Raw genomic sequence first — 17,552 nt, 5'->3', positions numbered from 1 at the left:
AAGGACTAGAGATCCCCAGATGATAAACAAGGAAACAAAATACTTTTAACTCATTTTAAAAGTTATGGGAAAATAAAGCAGAGTGAGGTAATTGAGAGCGAATGGAGCCCCCAGGGATCTTTGCATAAGATGGCAGGAGCAGCCTCTTTGAGGAGGTGACCATGAGCCAGCCATGCTCAGAGAAGGACAAGGTCTTTCGGGATGAGGACCTAAAGAACAAATGAATTTGTCATGTTGGAGAAACACACAGGCAATGAGAGTGGTGCCCTCTGCACTCAGGTGGGAGACTAGGGAAGCAAGCTGCTGCCCAGGGTCTTCTTGAGAGAAGTGTTTGGTTCTTTCTCCCTGACTACTGTGTAATCGACCACAGGGTCCCTGACTTCTCACATGGAGTCCTGTTTTATGGACCAAATGTGTATGTCCCTCCCAAATCCATCTGTCAAAGCCCTGCCCCCAGTGCAATGGTATTTGAAAGTGGGAACTTGGGATGGTAATTAGGGCCAGATTAGTCATGAGGATGGAGTCTGATCTCATAGGATTAGTGCCCTTATAAGAAGAGACATATTAAATTTCCTCAAACCCTCTCTTTCCTATGTGGGACACAGAGAGAAGGCAATGCCTGTGAATGAAGGGAAGCCTGACTGGTCATGGTGGAATATGTCTGTAATCACAGGTACTCAGGAGGAGGAAGTAGGAGGATCATAGACTGAGGCAAGCCACAGAAATGCAAGACTCTATATGAAAAGAAACTAAAGCAAAAGGGCAGGGGACATGACTCAAGCAGTAGAGCATTTACCTAGCAAGTCTAGGCCCTTAGTTCAATCTCCCATTCAAAAAAAAAATTAGGAGATGCTTGAGAATGAAACCAACTTTCCCTAAAACCTTGATGCAGATCTTCCCAGCCTCCAGAATGCTCTTCAGACCCACCTCCAGTCCACGGTATTGTGTCAATAGAGGCTCTGGAAATACTCCAATGAATGAGTAGCAGGAGGCAGGGAAATGTAACCCACATCCTCTCAGTCCTCAGTGGCTCCTGCTGTGCCCTGTGCAAATGTGACCTCTAGTCCCCCACTAAAATTTAGCCAGGTATTTCCAGGTGATTCTGACATTCTCACGACAATTTAATAGCTGTGCTATACCACCATCCTGGTGTCAAGACATGGAGGTTTCGGTTGAAAGTGATAGTCACCCTCTTATCCCAAAGCCACAAGCCTTCAAGAGGCCAAAGTGGGGCTGTGTTCTCTGCAGCTCCCCTGAGACACAGAACTCGAGAAAAGTCACTCTCTCCAATCAGCAACCTTCTCACCTGGGCTTCTAAGAAATTCTACTCCTGCCTTAATGCTCATAGCATCTGCTAAGGAAATGGATCCTTCAGCTCCTGCCTGCAGCCCTGTCTCTGTTCATCTCAGATCTCAGACTTCATCTTCTAGGGCCACTGGCGCATCAGATCCCTGTCAGGTGAGCAAGCACCTGTGAAAAACAGTCATACTCACCATAGTTCATGTCTCCTGAGACCAAGGCACAAGGTCATTCCAGACCTTGATTTAAAGACCTAACAATGCACCTGAGTTCTTAGACTCTGTTCACACCTAGCCATGAATTTTGGGAGTTTTTTTGGTTTATGGGAAAAGTTATATTGAAGATGAAGAGCAATGTGACCCTTACCCCTTGCATTAAAAGGTACGTGAATGTAGGTGTGTGTGCACGTGTGTGTGCACGGTGTGTGTGTGCGTGTGTGTGTGTGTGTGTGTGTACCATAGCTCTCTAGGGCTAGAACCAAGATATATGTCCTCATTGTGCTGTTGCCAGTAGACGTTTGACTAGCACCCCTCCGCATGACATCTGTTTGTTAAAATGTCACACAATTCATGGTCCGGGTGGGATCGTGGCGGTTCTGTGACACTGAGCAGCTGAGGACTCCCAAGCTTGGCAGACTCCCCGGCGTGCTGCACTGTGGCAGGCAGCCAGAGTGTCGCATGCTGCAGCGTGCGTGATCTGTGTATATACTCGCACACGCTACCGCACCCAAGTGCATACACGGAGCAGGTGAAAGACACTATTATCCCTGGCCACTTTGTTCTTTCACGTTATTTATCCCCCTCAAAATATGCACAATCTCATTCTGGGGTCTTGATTTCCTTCATGTGGTTCTTTGCGCTAACGAGATTAAATCAGTTCCAATAGGTACTGGTTTAATGGAGATGATAAACTTTTATTGAACTTGTGCACATTAAAATGAAATGTAAGCATAGGTGATTTCGGTATTCGCCTGGAGTCTCTTCCAATCTGAACAAAGCCAGCATGCCTTCTCTGGAAAATAACAGCTCCAAGCCCAGCTCACTTTATGTGCTTAATTAAAATCTATTTTTGTGGTATAAAAAGGAGCTAAACAATATGATGTTCCTTTTCTTCCTTAGTAATCCAAAGAAACTATGTTTTCAACTGTGAGAACAAAGATGGACACTTAAAAACAGACCTTAAGAGCAGGTAACACGTTGTTTTACAGCAGCCTGTCTGCTAATCTGTGATCTGTTTTGTCTATGAACAGGATTACCATGGTGGTTTATTGAATCAGAGCCAAAAACGATGTTAAGTAAACTGTTTACACAAAGCCACCAGGCTGAAAAATCCAAACTCAGACTCATTTCAGGTTTTAACCAAAATAAACTTTATTATAGTTTCAACTGGACAGTTAAACCTTTCAGGGTCTGTTCAACTTGCTGAATGTGTAAAACACAAGACATGGCTCTCCACAGAAATTATGAAACTGTAAATATCATGGTTAACCTCTGAAAGTTGCCTTTCTCTGCAAGCTCTTTGCCGGGCTTTTAGTCGGGCCCGGATTTCAGCCAGGCTCATGGGCCAGGCTCCTGTCACCGTCTCTGCCAGTCCTCTAAGTCAAGATGGGGAGGTTTGGCTCTCCTGCATAGCAGGGGGTAGCGTGGAGCCGTCACTAACCCCTAGCCTGATTCCTCAGGAAAGACATCTTTATGTCTCTGGGGGGTTGGCAGGGATACACCTGGCTTCCTTTGACCCCCATGGTGGCCCCCTTGTTCGAAAGGGTCCAAATGACTTTTTATTAATGTCTGCTCTTTCCCTTACTGCATCTTAAATTCTAATCCAGGGCCAAAACATTTCACAGGACATGCTTTGATCTGCTTGAAAACAGACAAAAGACCAAAAGAATAGAAACATGAACCAAGGAAGCTCAACTTGAGCACATTGTTTTGTCTCCTCACAGGTCTGTGTGTAGCAGAAAGCCAAAGAGGGGCTCCAATCCATGTCCACCATGGTCATGGAAGTACCTAAGATCAGCTCTCCAGGACTTGAGTTTATAGATCAGAATACGGGTACTCAGGAGAATTTACTAGACTACCTCCCGTCCCTCCTCCAGTCTAATTTTTCCTGCATTGTCTTCTGGAGCTGTTTGAGGTACATTTAGAATGGCTCTTTTGACCTCAGACTGATCATCTCTCAATCTCTTTGGTATTCACTCATTAATTCAAAGGCCACTCTACATTCTGGGTGTTTTGCAGAGGCAATACAAAATAAGACAGTGCTTCTGACCTTAAAGGCACATGGGCAAGTTGAGTGACAGGTAGATGAACAGGTAATTATTCTACAGAGCAGAACATGGTTAAATAAAGGAACAGAGCCTGGTAGGAAGGTAGGTGCTTCCTTTCAGTTTCCCTTCCATTTCTACTTCCCGACCTCTAGAAGCTAAAGCTAAAGGCCTCAGATTTAACCTGGGTCCTCTTTTTCCCTCTACCTACTCTCTTCTTCATGATATCTTCCAGTCCCAAAGGTTTGAACAATTCTGAGCTGATGAAACCATTTTCCTACTCCATTCCAGAGGTCCACATTCATATAACCCTCTCCCCGTGTAGTCAGATCCATCTGAATGATCAAAATGTCGTGTCAAACTTATGCACAGGAAGTAACTCTTGATCTCTCCCTGTACCAATGCCCACCTCCCAGCCTTCCTCCATCCACCCAGTTATCAAAAAATGACCAGGAAGTAGCACTTGACTTCCCAATTTCTTCCCCTCATTGCATCCTAGTGATCATCAAGTCCTATGCATTCCATGTCCAAGTGGACGTGGACCACTCCTCTGTCTCCATGGCCCCTGCAGAACCTCACTTCAATACCATCACACGTGGCCTGCATTCTTGCAATAGCCCACCTGTTCTGCTTCTACCTGCTTTCCACACAGCAGCAGAAAACCCAGGGTGACAAGTTGAACCTCTAGAGTTAAAATGCCACTCCTTTAACCAAAATCCTCCAAAACACCATTTTGATTATTTAAATTTTTTTTAATTTTATTTTTGAATTATCACACTAATAATAACAAGGGCATTTCATTGTGATATTCCCATGACTGAATACAGTGTAACTCCCTCTCTATTATATTTCCGTTGTCCTCTCCCTCCTCCCCCTTTTTCAAAGTGTTTGGTGGGCTTCCTTATGCTGTCTTCATAGTATATACGTAGCATACTTCCATCTTCTTCACCCCTCAGTCCTTTCCTTTCACCAGCCTCTCTCTCACTGAGCCCCCGTATAGTCCCCCAGATACATTCATGGCCCATTATTATTATTATTATTGTCATCATTATTATTATTATTATTAAAGTCATCATCATCATTTTAGGACTAGGTTCCACAGAGATTTCCATTTTGAATAGAGACAGAGTAATGGGGAATTAGATTTATCCCCCATATGAAATAACTGTGGTTTACAAAACACCGGACATCAGGCAACACATGAAATATGAGAACAGAGTAGAGTTTTATGATTGTCCCTTTTTACTGCCTGAAGAGAATTTCTAGGCCATGGGAATAGCAAGGAGGAGACTGAACAAATCTTGTGGTCTTGTTGAGTAGAGGAGGCAATGTTAGGAGTCCAGGAGGCAGAGGAAGCCAGAGTTTGAGGTACAAAAAAAAGAGAGATTTCTCCAGAAGTGCTGTAGAGGGCCCTCTCTGGTTTCCTGCTAAGGGCTGCTTATTACACACCTGTGAGAAAATCTTTAGGCCAGGGGAAAAAGTACCTGAAAGGCTCAGAGGTCACATTAGAGGAGTATAGTTTATCTTCCCACCAGCCAGGAGGAAAACCTGAAGATGAATTTCAAGTCAATGACCCAGGTTCCTCCTTAAAAATACAAAAAAAAAAAAAAAACTAGAAAAGAACATGTTAAACTCAAATTTAAAAAATAATTAAATCATATATAATTGGGTTTTTAAAACAAATCCCTATTATAAATAATTAAAAAAAGATACAGAAAATAAATGACATCAAAAGCTGGTTGTTTGAAAAGATCAATAGGTTTGATCAACTTCTAGGTAGCTCATCAAGAGAGAACACAAATGAACAATATCAGGAATGAGAGACAACTCAAGTGAGACATCACTAAACATTATGTAGTGGCCAATACTCACTCAAGAACAGAAAACCCAAGTACACAATCCTACATACACTTTTTAATAAAATGAAGTTGTATTTTTAAACCTTCTAACAATGTTAACTTCCACGTTCAAGTGGGTTCCCTTCTGAAATCTCCTGAATGTTAATAAAAAATAATGGCAATTTGAACAAATTCTGATGGGAAGTTGAACCCATTCTGTGAGGTCACCAAATCTAGACCAAGGTATTACAAGAAAACTACATAGATATGAATTATATAAACAAAAATCTGAGCAAACTTCATCTAACAATATACAAAAAGGTAATAACTCATGATCAAATAGGGATTATCTAGGAATGTAAGTTTAGTTTAACATTCAAAACCATTAAAAATCTATTAAAAAGAATGGAAAACAAAAAAGATCTCCTGAAAAGATGAGAATAAGCATTTGATACAATGCAGAGCTCATTCCTGATAAAAACTGCCAGCAAGCTGAAGAAGAGCTCCATTGACCTGATAAACAGTATCGATGAAAACCTGCAAGCCAAACACATATGTGCATATTCATAAAATCATAGAATGCATACTTTATGGTTCCATTTATATAAAATTCTAGAAAATGCAAACAATTTACAGTGGTTGGCTGGAGTTGGGGTCAGACAACCACTATAAAGATTCTGAGTGGGGATTACAGAAAACCATGACAAAATTTAAGAGGATGATGGATGTGCTCGTGGATGTGTACATGTGCCAAAATTTGTCAAATCATGCACTTCCAATATGTCATGTCAGTTATACCTCAAAAACATCATTAAAAATGCTTCAAAGGTTTTACATTACATTTATTTTATTTTTATTTATTATTATTATTTCTTTTGGTGATACGGAGGTTTGAATTCAGTGCCTCATGCTTACTAGGTAAGTACTATACCACTTGAGTCACTCCTCCAGCCCTTTTTATTTTAGGTTATTTTTCAGATAGGTTCTCATGCTTTTGCCTGAGCCAGGCTTGGACCATGTTCCTCCTATCTATGCCTCCCACATAGCTGGGATTACAGGTGTGACCACCACACCTGATTTATTTGTAGATGTAGTTTCTTAGTGATGTTTTGCCCAGGCTGGCCTCAAACTGTGATCCTCCTTATCTTTGCCTCCTGAGTAGCTGGGATTGCCACGGCACCCAGGTCCTACATTACATTTGGAATAAAATTCAAAGTGGCTTCATGGTTCCATATGGTTCAGTACCTACTCACCCTTTCAACCTAATCTCTCACCACTCACAAGGTCTGACAAAACTATCCTTCAAACTTTAGGACCTTTGCACCTGTTCCCCTCTCTTCAGGGAATGTTTACTCTTCAGCACTTTACTTATTTGGCTCTTTCTTACTTTCCAAGTCACAATCTAAATATCACCTCCTCAAAATGGCCTTTCCTAATTCTCCATATCTTAAGTACATCCCTCCTAGCCACTGTCTCCTGCTATAATCCTGCTGATCATTTCTATAGTACTTATGTACTGATTACTTATGCATTATCTATCTTCCCCTGAGGAAATGAGCTCTTGGGGGCACAAATAGATTCTGTCTTGTTCATATCCCTTCCCCTAGGACTGGCGTGGTGTCCCATGTACCTAGCTCTTACGTTACATTCAGAATAAAATTTGAAGTGGCCTCATGGTTCCAAATGTGCTAGGACATTCTCAAAACACTGACTTATGAAGAGAGTTAATGACAGCAATGGACTATTAGGACATAGAAAGAGATGTCATAGGGAAAGTGAGAAGTAGGCTCAGCTGGGGAAAGTTGATACCAGGATGGCATAGACAAAGAGAAATCTCTGGTCATCACACACAAGTCAATCCAGGTTCGTCCTTAAAGTTAGGCAATTCTAGAACAATTATTTCAAGGATCTGTTTCTCTATAAAATGGGAAGCAAATATCTGTCTTAGAGGATGCCCTGACACAATGGGATAGCATTTGGAGGTAGAGACTTTGGGAGGTAAGCAGCTTTGCCCTCATGAATGGAATTGATATCCTTATAAGAGGAGACCCCCCCCTCCCCAAAGTGCTTCCTGGCTCCTTCCACCATGTAAGAACATAGCAGGAAGACAGTCATCTCTGAACCAAAAATTGGACACCCACAGGACTCCCTGTGGGACAGCCTCTTGATTTTGAACTCCTTCGCCTTCAAAACTGCGAGAACTAAATGTTGCTTGTTTTACCACCTAGTCTATAGTATTTTTGTTATGGCAGCTCCAAGGAACTAAGGCAACAACATATTTGGAGGATCATGAGAAATTTGAATAATTGAGGAGCATTGTGGAGAGAAATGGAATTAAGAACTGGAAAAGCACACTGGTATCAAACCATTCTGAACTTCAAACCTGAGGTTCATGAGACACTATAAAGAAATTAAGATGTGGGATGGGGTAAGAGGGAGCTAGATGGGAGTGATTTATAATTTATAAGAATAGGACAGGTGTGATGGCTTAAGCCTGTAATCCTAGCTACTTGGGAGACAGAGATCTGGAGGATCATGGTTTATAAGATCCCAGCTCAACTAATGGCTGGGTGTGGCATGCACCTGTCATCCTCTGCTATGAAGGGAAGTACAAACAAGAGGATCAGGGTCCAGGCTGGACCAGGGAATAAAGTGAGATCATATTTAAAAATTAACCAATACAAAAAGGCCTGATGGAGTCACTCAACTGGTATAGCACCTGCCTAATAAGTAGCAGGCCCTGAGTTCAATTCCCAGTCCAGCCAACACAAACAAACAAACAAACAAAAAACTCTAGTAACTATGTGAACTTAGAAGCAAAAAAAAAGTTGAAGAACAGAGGGGGGAGCTTTTTACCACATGCAGAGAACAGAATCAAAATAGCAGATCAGGAAAACATTTGAAGGGTCATGAACTTTTGATATAATTTTTCATACCCGGGGTTACTGATGAGAACCATGGAGAACTTCAATTCTCTGATTAAGGAGAAATAGAAAAGGGTGAAATGTTTAAAATCCCCAAGGCTACCAAGACACAAAACAAGAGAATTGGCAGCTGGGACCCAAGTAGTCAAGCCTAGTAAAGAGCAAATGGATAAACTGGTTAGCAAGGGCCTTAGGATTGGAACATAGAAACCATGGGACTGCAGGCTGTGAGTCAAGCTTTCCTAGCAACTCTGTTAAACAAGGTTTTCCATGATGACAAACTGAACAAGGAGCTAACTGGTCAACCTGGAGCTGAAGCTAAATGGTCACTACAGAGAGCTAGAGAAAACTAATGAGAGAAAAGCCTTTGTGACGAATAAATACAAACAAGACATTGCTGGAATTTACTTCCAACAGAACTACTGAGACTGAAGTTTTTATGTCTGAAGGCAATGTCAGGGCCATTCTCATCCTTCGGGGTGGCTTTGTTATTTCTGACTAGCTACCACCAGGACAGTTATCCACCTCGCTGTGCAAGAGAATCGCAGGTGAAGTTTAAAAATGCTGCTGGCCAGAGACTGATTTAGGAGGTTTGGAATAGAGTCTGACATCTGAATTTTAAATGAGTTCCTCAGGTTTTATTGATGTGCTGCCAGATTTGAGAATCAACTAAGATAGATCATGGCCTTGTCTAAACAAAGAGATTCTGCCCAGACACAGAAAACTGAGTATTCCAAAGTATTGCGTGGTTTTTCTTTACAATGCATTTATAAGAAGAAACATGATCCCGAATGCCTATCTTGCATATATAATCTTAAATGCATGTAATGCCCTTGTTTAAATGAAGACCATTAAAAACATAGGTAGATGAAGGTCATTGAAGACTTCTCACTTTCTCTAGCTTTAAAAAAATGGGTTATGTGTGTTCAAGTGAAGGTCTTGATTGTGAAACTTGGAAGGGATAGAAAGGGTTTCAAAGGAAGTTCATGAGACCATTGCCAAAGTTTTGTTTCAAAGATGGGGGTGACAATTTCCTGGGAAAGAGATGTCACTCTGTTGAAGTTCATTGCTTTCCAAGGGGCCAGGGGTAGTGAGAGAGATTGGAGTAGACCATCTAGAGTTGATGTCAGCATGTGTTTAGTGTATCAAATGAGTGCTGCTGGGAAGTGGCCCAGTGTGGAAAAGCAACGGAGATCTTGTCAGTAGAGTAGAGGTCTACATCTGGTAAGTGACTGTGGCCTCCACGATGAAAGAGATCAGGTGCAAGCCCTACTTGGGAAGTGACTATGTTCCCTCCACTTGAAAGAGATCGGGTGAGGGTCCCACACAGAAAAGTTATCCTTGAGCTACTTTTTCAAATAAACAGTAGAAATGTATTTTTTTCCATTCTGGAGGCTGGGAAGTTCGAGATCAAGGGTGTAGGCAGATTCCAGGTCTAATCAGGACATTCCTTCTGGCTGTGTACTTTCATAGTGGAAGGAATAAGGCAAACTAGAGCTATTTTAAATCCTGCCTAAGAGGGCTGCTTGAAAGAGCAATGGAACTGAACAGAGGAAATTTTGTTCAGAGTGGACCACCCAAAATCTAGAGGCTAAGGGCAGAGTAGAGTCAAAAGAGGAGCCCAGGTTAGAAGTGAGATGGGCCCAGCAGCTTCAGTCTCTGGAAAGACACAAATGGAGAAGCAGCCATTTCTCATTCTTGTCAGAACCAGAAAGAGTACAGCCACCTTGGGTCAGTATCAGTCAAGTAAGAAATTTCAGTGATCTTTTCTTCTTCTTCTCTTCCCACGTTCCATCCCTGGACAGAAGATAAGCTAAAGTTAGTTCAGTGATGAGGGAGATGAGTCAGAAAGAAAGAAAAAACTGACCATGCCTCCCTCCCAAGCAGCAGGTGGCTATCTGAAGCAAATTCTAGCAGGGAGAAAAAAACCAGACCTACTGGTAAGTCAAGCTTGAGATTTTGGTTACTATCTGGAACTGGCCATAGTAATAATTGAATTTACAGGGGCATGTGGGCTCAAGTGCCCAATCTAGGGTTTTGCCATTTTCATCCAATGACAAGGACAAATCTAAAGGGACTGTGGAGATAAACTAAAGACTCTTTCTGATTTCATCTCACAGGTTGTACACAACCAATGCATGAGCTACAAGAGCTTATTCTAAGCATAGTCTTCCCTGAACCATCTATCTACTCTCTTTAAGAAAAACAAACACAAAAATATTCTTTAACTCAATACACACCTCATCTCACAGTTACAAATCCTTACCTTGTCGGTATGCCTCTGGTACTAGAGGTGTTGAAAGTGAATCAGAAGCAAGAATAGCAAAATGCAAAAGATGAGAACAACACAAGAAATCACAAGAGAAAAAAGTTAAACACCAAAGAACTATCCCAAAAGCCAAAGAAATTACACTTTTCAAAATCAGGAAAAGAAAACTATATATATATATATATTTAAAGGATGCCCAGTATTTGTTTTAATCAGATAAGACATGTAGACATGGAAATGACTGTCTGAAGAAAGGAAATTTTTTTATACACATAGACCCCATAAAAGTAGGAGGCATGACATTATGTGCAGCATACAGGAGAAGTACCAGGGTGCAGCAGGTGGCAGAAGAGTCTTTATTGCGGGACAATGGAAGGACCAGGCAAGCAGGTAAAGCAGGTTTAACACTGGCTGGCCTGAATCATTTCAGTGGGCTCTGAGGCACAGAGCCTATCTCTAATCTTCTGATATTCAGGATGATTGTGGGCTTTCTCCAGAGAAGGAGGTTGGGGGCTTGTGGGGAAAGTCCTGCGCTATCTCTAGGAATTGGCTAGGCTGGAGGAGGGGCTACAGTCCAAAGTCAGCTATTCCTCAAATAACACAGCATTAAGAAAACAGAAAACAAAAAGATGTAGTTAGTACATTTTAGAACAATACATAGTAGTGTTGAATGCTGCAAAGATGCCCAGGAAATTGGAAACAATAAAAGGTAAGTATTGGATTTTGAAGCTGAGTGGCTGTTGTGAACACTTTTAGGAAGCAATTGGGGCAAGGTGGTTAGGGTGAAAGGAATGAGAACAAGTTGTAGGTTAAGAAATAGTGCCTGAGATTCAATCACCGCCTCATAAGATGTCTGCACTCCATGTTCATGGCAGCATAATTTCCCAATAATCAAGATAGGGAAACAACCCAAGAGTGCGTTGATGATGCATGGATAAAGAAAATGTGGTATGTATTGATAATGAAATGTTATTCAGCCTTCAAAAAGGAGATCCTACAATGGATGAACCTGGAGACATCCTGGTAAATGAAATAAGCCGGACACTAAAAGACAAATAGTGAATGTTTTCTCATATGTGGAATCTAGGGGAAAAAAGATAATGAAAGAAAAAGGGATGAGGGGAGAAGGTTAAGGACAAGTCAAGATATTAGAGGGGTGAGTATGATCAAAGTACATTATATGCATGCATGAAAATATGACGTAAGTCATCATTTTGTATAATTAATAAATATTAACAAAAACAGAAAATAAATAAGTAAGGAGATCCTACCATTTGCTACAACAAGGTAGACTTGGAGGTCATCATGCTAAGTTGTTAGACATAGCTGGAAAAATATTACATGGTCTCTCTTACACGTAGAAAATAACAAAGTTCAAACGTACAGTTGGCCTTCCATAGCCAAGGGGTACATTTCCATAGGTTTAACATCTGCAGATTAAACTAAGCATTGGTTGGGAATGTCTCTTAAAATCTGCATCTATATTCACATGTATTGACCTTTATCATTATTCTCTAAAAAATGCAGTATAGTGACTATTTGCTTAGCATACATATTGTACTAGGTATTATAAGTAATCTAGAGGTAACTTAAAGCATATAGAAGGATGTGTGCAGGTTCTATGCAAATACTGTGCCATTTTGTAGAAGGGACTTGAATGTCTGAGACTTTGGTGTCTGTGGGAATTCCTAGAACCAACCCCCTGGGGTAGTGAAGGACATCTGTACAGGGATGAAGAAAAAGACAGTGGCTACCTGGGCAGGGATGAAGGGAGGAAATGAAGAGATGTTGGTCGAAGGACACGAAGTAACAGAAATGTGATGAAAAGTCTAGGGACATCCTGTACAACATGAAGACTCTAACTAGGAACATTGTAATGCATTAAGCACTTTTGTTAAGTAAGTAAATTTCAGCATCTCTCCTCACAAAAATCAAAGCAACAACGTAAGATGTTAGATATGTTCATTTGTTTTACTATAGTAACATTTTGCTACGTATATGCATCCCATAACATCATGTTGTAAACCTCAAGCATACGCAATAAAATTTATTTTACAAAAAAAGAAAGAAACCTTGTCCAGTGATGTAGACTGCTCTGCAGATATATGACACTAAAACAAAAGAAAGATAAGCTGTGTGACTCCAGGAAGATGGTGGGATAAGAGAAGAGTTATTTTGCTTTACTAGATTTGTTTCTGTTTCGGTGGACAAGAGGTATAAATGTGTTGGTGGGCAGAGCAGAAACAAGAACAGAAGGAAAGAAGGAGTACTAAGAGTCAGACTGAATTCCTCAGGAACATCCACCAGTCCTGATTTCCAACCGTGTTCAAGTGGGCATTGGGGGCTTGCAGTAAGGACTGATGCAACCTCACTTTGCACTCAACGATGTGAGTCAAGATTGGAATCAGCTGGCCCATCCATGGGGCGGTGACACTAGACAGAGCATGGCAGGCTTCCTGGAGGGCTTTTTATCGGAGGATTAGCCTTGTTTTAAGTGTCTGCTTTCTTACAATTTGGTATACAAGATTTAATAGATAAGACAGAGGCTGCATTTTTTTTCCAGTTAGATCTACTTTATTTTTAATTAGTGATATTAATTGTAAAAAGGGGGTTTCATTGTGATATTCCCCACATGCATATAATGCACTTTGATCATATTTACCCTCTCTATTACTCTTTCTTATGTCCCTTCTCCCCCTGTATTGTTTTACAATTTTAATAGGTTTGGTTGTTCTATTTTCGTACATTCACGTAATGTACTTTGATCACATTTCTTCTCATGAGGATATAGAGTGTGTTTACCCATTTATTCTACATTGAAAATATGTTTCTAGAGATCAAGATCTCATCAAACACATTCAACCTACAAGTCAATTGATCTGTGTTTAGAGCAATGGTGAGGAGTTGGCCAAACCAACTGGTTTAATTAAGAAAGTCCTCTTCAAGAACACCCAGTGCAACAGATTGACTTCTCAGATGACAGGGACCTAATATGTGACCTCAGAGCTAAGCTATGATGGCTATTTGTGGTCCCTCCTGGGCAGTTCTATTCCTCTGCCTCTTTAAAAATATAAAATCACCTCTAAACAGACACATTGATTCTTCTGTTAAAGGTAAGAAGTAAATCATGCCTATTCAATCAACTGTCCTATAAAGATTTATTGTCTCTGTTTCATCAAGAAAACTTACCAGGCCTGGAGAGCTGACAATAAAAAAATCTCCATTTGAATGTGTCTTTTAGAGTTTACCAAACATTTGCCAATGTTATTTCATTTAAATTGTGATAGTCATGATAACCACGGTCACCATTTTTATAGAGGAGAAAACTGTGATTGAGAGAGTTTATGTGATTTATAAGAAAACACAGGTGCTAGAACAGAGCAGAGAGTAAAGACAAAGTTGCACTCAGGTGCTAATCGATGCCACTATACCGGGAGACTACACCAAAGCTGTCTTTCCTCCGAGCTCTCCTGAGAGAAGACTACACACTCACATGGAAAATAGGGCAGATGGGCACGTGAGCATAACTCCTGATGCCAGCGAGTTCCTAGCTATAGCCGGCAGGAGCATGATACTGGGGCTAGCTCATAAAAAATTAGAAAGAGTAGAGGATACAGAGAGAGCCTAGATAGTAAGGAGGTCATATACTTGCTATATTAGTCATGAATAATGAGACATAGCTTGGACTTGTTCACACTGAGCCCCTGGCCCATGTGGAACATGTACGACGAGAATTCAGAGAGAGGAGACCTGCTGTACCTTCAGACTTCGAGCTCGTGACTCCAATAGGCTAGCAGGGGAAGTAACAGGGAAACACACAAGCACACCTGCATCTGGACGTGTGTATGCACACAGGAAGGGAAGTAATGGTACACATACACGCATACACACATATGTATGCATGCACAAATACACATTTGCCTGCATATACATGCACAGAAGCACATGTGTACACAGGCACATAAACACACACAAACTTATGCATGCACGAATTCACATGAATGTGCGTGTCCACATATGCACACACAGACACTTGCATATATACATGTACACCCGTGTGTGCATGTGCACAATGCCTATAAATAAGCATGTACCTATGTATGTTCATTTATGTATGTGGACAGGTGTATACACACAAGTACATATGCACATAAACACACGTGCACACTACCACATATAAACATGGGCCTCTTAACACATACCTCAGAGGCCAAGGTGGCTCCTAATATCTATAAGCTGACATAGATGAAGATTTTGTTTTCCCAGGCGATGCTAGATACAGAATGGAGTATTTCCCTCCATGCTGGGTTAAACCAAGACAATAAGCTAGATCTTCTGACTCACATCCCTGACTTTTTTGACAGAGAAGGCAAAAAGAAGTATAGTGCTGGGCCTCTGCCTCAAGAAAGTAACAGGAAGAAGAGGAAAAAAAATCTAATAAAAAGACAGCACACCAGAAGGGGCCCAGAATACCACAGAAAAGAGGTTTAGAGAAAGTAAGAGTCCTGCTCACTTTGGACTTGGCGAATCCACAGGCCTGTGGAAGAGGTGGGGTTTAGGCCCGTATCTGTGTCACAGCAATGGGCCCAGTTGAATCTACCCAGTAAAGAGCCCATCTCCAGTATCCCACCCTGCAGGGCCCCTCTCTGGAGCTCTAGGGAGAATGTTCCTGTCCCAGGACTAGAGTATCAAAGGGAAAAAACTATAAGCTGGAAGAACTTTTTCTCCTGCTGAAAAATAACCATTGCAGAGTTTGGCACAGAGCTGGGGCTAACGCTGTAGATATCCAGAGCCCTAATCATCTGCAGGCATTTTAGGAACCAGTCTATGTGCAGAAGGACCATCAGGAAGTAGGCAGGAGAGGAGCTATCTCCTCCCCAGGGCCCCTGTGTCCTGCTCTCCTGTGCCCTGACTAATCATTTTAGGAGGTGTTGGTTCAGAGTCTACAAGGAATCTAAGTCCACTTACTTGCTTTGTTTATACTGCTAATTATATCACTGCTTGGAAAGCTAATGGTATTATTTCTTCTTTAACTATGATAAATGTCCAGTTGAATCAAGACCAAGGCAAATTAAAGACTGAGATGGCAAATCAAAAACTTTTTGATGTGGGAAATACTAATATTGTCAAACTCCCTATTCTGTCCAGAATCCTTGACTTGGTGATAATAAGTGGTCCTGCCAGGACAGTCCTTCTCATGTTGTAATCTCAGGACAAGCAGCCTCAGAATTGCTGGAAGAGTTGGAGCCTAGGACCAAAGACCCTGCAAGGCTGTTCTTGTGTTCATTGAACGGTGAGGACTTCTAATACATGGTTTCCATGAATGATGCTGGAAAGTGCCGGAGAAATGAAGGCTCAAGATGCCCCACTACAAATGAATGGAATAAAAACAATGTGTTGCTGCACACTGCTGGCTCACACCTGTAATCTTAGCTACTCAGGAGGCAGAGATCAGGAGGATTGCAGTTGGAAGCCATCCCAGGAAAATAGTTCACAAGACCCGATTTTGAAAAAAATCCATTACACAAAAGGGTTGGTGGAATGGCTCAAGTGGTAAGAGCTCCTGCCTAGTAAGAATGAGTCTGAGAGTTGAAACCCCCAAAAAAGACAATGTGGTGTTTACATACTATGGAATTTTATTCAGCCATAAAGAAGAATGAAATTTTGTTGTTTGCAGGTAAATGGATGGAACTGGAGAACATCATCTTAAATGAGTTAGCCAGGTTCAGACAGCCAAAGGCACATATTTTCTCTTATATGTGCAATATAGATCCAACGTAAATGCAAACAATATTATGAAAAACAGGGGAGGCCACTAACAAGAGAGGGAGGGTAAAAGAAAGAAGTTAAGAAGGTGAATATGGTTGATGTACTTCCTATACAAGGATGAATATAGGATTTTTAAACCTGTGAAATCACCATAAGATGGGGACTAAGATAGAAAGGAGAAAAATAGAGGGGATGAGCCAATTCAGGTTACAATACATATGTACATGGAAATGTCTCAATGAAACACCCTATAAAGCTATCTTAGATTAACAAAAATGTTTATCTTTTTTTTCAAAAAACAGACCAGGAAGGCCTGTCTGGGGGGTTGGTACCAGTGGGAGGAGAGATTATGGTGAAGCCATCTATCTCTCTTAAGACATCAATGGAAACTTGGAGTTTTAATAAACTTTGTGAATAAACAGACCTTGTCAAACTTTAATGGGTGCACAAGTCACCTGGCAATCTTGTTAAAATAGAGATGCTGTCTGACAAGGTCTGGGGTGGAGCCTGAGACTATGTACACTCACAAACTCCCAAGTGATGGTGAGGCAACTGGTTATGGACCACACTTTGAGTAGAAAGTCAAAAGAGGACATTGGAGGAGCAGGTGTGTTTATTGTGTGCTGCCTTCAGGCGCTCCCTTCAACTCAAGACTCAGGCATGACTTTCCACTATCTTACTAGGGAGCTGCACCCTCCAAAGGTTTTCTTTCTCCAAGTTAAGTGATCACGTTATTCTCCCTTTCTTGAATGGTTTTGTCCTAACCAATTCTAACTGTAGAGCTTCAACACAACCTTCAAGGTCTATCTCAAATTCTTCTTGCCATATGAACACCTGCTCCTGCACTGGGTGTAGTTTTGCAACTCTCATCTCCTCACACTCTGCTGTCAGTAACAGGTAAGGAAACTGTGCCATGGCAGAGTCAGTCTAGCACCAGCATCTTTGTTGGGTCACTATGATTTTCAAACAATTTCAAGGTAGAGCAATATGGGCCAGGGCTAAGTGAATGGTGAAGAACATAGATGCTAAACGTGTTTTGGGTATGATCATTGGGGGTTAATGAAAGTGACAAGGGCAGGAGCAAATGGAGATGCTGGGAGTTTACAGCAGGTGTGGGCACCTAGACCCTTGGAGAAACAGAACGTCACTGCTTTACTCGTGGCTGAGCAAATGCCCCCAAACCCCATTCC

Source organism: Castor canadensis, chromosome 11, assembly GCF_047511655.1.
Source record: "Castor canadensis chromosome 11, mCasCan1.hap1v2, whole genome shotgun sequence".
Taxonomy (NCBI): domain Eukaryota; kingdom Metazoa; phylum Chordata; class Mammalia; order Rodentia; family Castoridae; genus Castor; species Castor canadensis.
Note: the sequence above shows the minus strand (reverse complement) of the source record.